This window comes from Octopus bimaculoides, chromosome 1, assembly GCF_001194135.2.
Source record: "Octopus bimaculoides isolate UCB-OBI-ISO-001 chromosome 1, ASM119413v2, whole genome shotgun sequence".
NCBI classification, from domain to species: Eukaryota; Metazoa; Mollusca; class Cephalopoda; order Octopoda; family Octopodidae; genus Octopus; species Octopus bimaculoides.
This window is the reverse complement of record NC_068981.1, coordinates 81,087,425-81,089,997: the sequence shown is the minus strand read 5'-3', so window position 1 is coordinate 81,089,997 and position 2,573 is coordinate 81,087,425. Positions and strand designations below refer to the sequence as shown.

The 2,573-nt window shown below is 33.7% G+C and overlaps 1 protein-coding gene across 3 annotated transcripts in view; it reads right to left on the bottom strand.

The window, feature by feature from the left end:
* Nucleotides 1-2,573, bottom strand: part of LOC106874563 (breast cancer anti-estrogen resistance protein 3 homolog) — a 235,446-nt gene that overhangs the window by 16,252 nt on the left and 216,621 nt on the right. The window lies entirely within an intron of this gene.

Below are 2,573 nucleotides of genomic sequence, written 5' to 3'. Positions count from 1 at the left end.
TATATATATATATATATATGACAGGCTTCTTTCAGTTTCTGTCTGCCAAATCTACTCAGAAGGCTTTTTTGGTCAGCCCAAGGCTATAGTAGAAGATACTTGCCCAAGGTGCCACACAGTGGGACTAAACCTGGAACCATGTCATTGCAAAGCAAGCTTCCTAATACGCAACTACAACTTTGGATTATTTTCTGAAATTGTGGTTGAAATACAATAGAATATAGAATTTTTTTTAATATTGTTGGATGAAGATGTGTTAGGCCTTTATCTGCATATTTAATGATAGCAATATTTTCATGTTAGTGTGAATTGGAGGGTTGATAAAAAATTTAGGCATTTGTATGAATTATTGAAGCAAGTTTCTTTTTCTTTTACTTTACAATTGTTTATTTTTCATGTTTATGTAAAATGTCTGTATAAATTACAATGTATCCTTCATTATTTCTAGGATTTGCTGGCACTTTCATGTTGCCAACAACCTAACCATTTTAAGAATAGGTTTTTGATTATCAATCATTAGAGAGTAAGGACAAAGTGGTTGCGTTACTTTCTGAAATCAAATTCTGTTGGGATTAGTTTTGCCTTTTGTCATTCTGGGGTCAATAAAATAATGTACCAGTCAAACACTGCAGGTAATTTAATATTCATATAATAAATATTATAGAAGTGAAAAGACAGACAATCATGACTAAGAATACATAAATTGGGTAGCATAAGATATGGAAGATAAAGATGTGTCTCCAAACTTTAGTAGTAATACTAATAGTGTTTGAACTAGACTCTAGTCTAGTATAATGACTATCTGTAAATATTTTAAAGGAAATTAGTTAGGAAAGGAGAGCTAGTGAGTCATCATCTGCTTTGCAACCCCAACTTCCTACTGACTAGTGAGAACTATGCAGTTAATACTTCAATTTAAATGTCTGCAGATTGGTATCTGCACGAGATATAAAAAAGGGGCTGGGATGAAATTGCCATTCTGGGCAAATGAGAGACAATTGTTATTGTCTCCTTCCCCTCCAGATATCACAATTTGTGTGAGATTTGTGGGTAAGGAGACACACTAAGAAAACAGGTGGAGATGGTATATGCAAATAACTACTTCAGAACAATAAATGTCATTGTAATAACAGTAGTAGAGAAGTAACAGTGCATTCATTACTAAGTATCTCTACACAAATATGCTTGCATATCAGTAATATTCCTATCTTTGGATGGAACACTTTTTTTTTTTTACCTTATTTCTGTTGAAATATGCCAACACTGGTTCAATTAATTTTAAATATAATGAAGCATTTACTAAATAACTCATATTTGTGAAGAAATGAGACCAAATTTCAAGAAGCTTCTACTACACACAGAGGTTTGTTGGCTTTCAAAAGGTCATGTGCTTTGTTATGTATATGAATTAAGAGAAATGGTGCTTAAACTTTTTGAAGAAAATCAACAGAATGAATTCCATGGTCTGATTCAAGACGAACTTTGTTACACCAAATTGGCACATCTTTCAGACATATTTGAACATTTGAATAAAATTAACACAAGTACACAGGGAAAAGCAGAAAATATCTTAACATCGGCTGACAAAATTTGTGCTATGAGAGACGAGATAACAATTTAGAAACACAAAGTAAAAGAAGGAAATTTTGAAATGTTTTCCAAAACTTGTGTGAGCTAAAATGTGAGATCAGCTAGTTAATTGTCGGCCATTTAACATTGCTTAGAGAAAAACTTAATCATTATTTTCCAAATATTGAAATCCAAAACTATGATTGGATCAGAAATCCATTTCTTGCAATTGCAACGATTGATTTTTCACTTACCGAAGAAGAACTAGCCGAAATCAAGAATGATTGGTGTCTGTTATTGATTTATGAAGAAGGGAATTTACAGAACTTTTGGATTCATGTTTCAAAGAAGCACCCAAACCTAGCTAAAAAAGCTTTACTAATTCTTTTGCAGTTTTCTACTACATACATTTGTGAAGCTGCTTTGTCAGTAATGCTAAACTTAAAGACATCGAAACGTGGAAACTTGAAAATACTTGATAGTGAAATGAGAGTGTCATTATCTACTATTCCACCTAATATCCAAAATCTTTATTCTTCCCATCAAGCTCATGTATCTCGCTGAAATAGTAAGTTATAAAAGTTATTTTTTTATTAATCCTTGCTCATATTTACAGATTATTATCAATAAAAGATAACTTACATTTCTCTTAAAAATGTATTAGCCAGAGGGGAAGCAGATAAGGAAAGATTTGCCAATGTTCTGCGCCGTGAGGACCAAAGACTCGAGGTATTTCGGGTTGCAAGACAGTGTAGGAGAGAGAATAGTGATGTTGTAGGAGAGAAATGTGTTCGCATGGATGATGGTACGCTTGCATTAAATGAGGATGCAAAGAAAGAGGTCTGGAGATGCCACTACGATAGATTGCTTAATAAAGAGAATGAATGGGAGAAAGAGAGCCTGCCTTATGTCGACCCAATAGAGGGACCAGCTATCCGAGTTGATAGTACCAGGGTAGATAAAGCAATTAAGAGTATGAAGACCGGGAAAGCCCCCGGCCCATC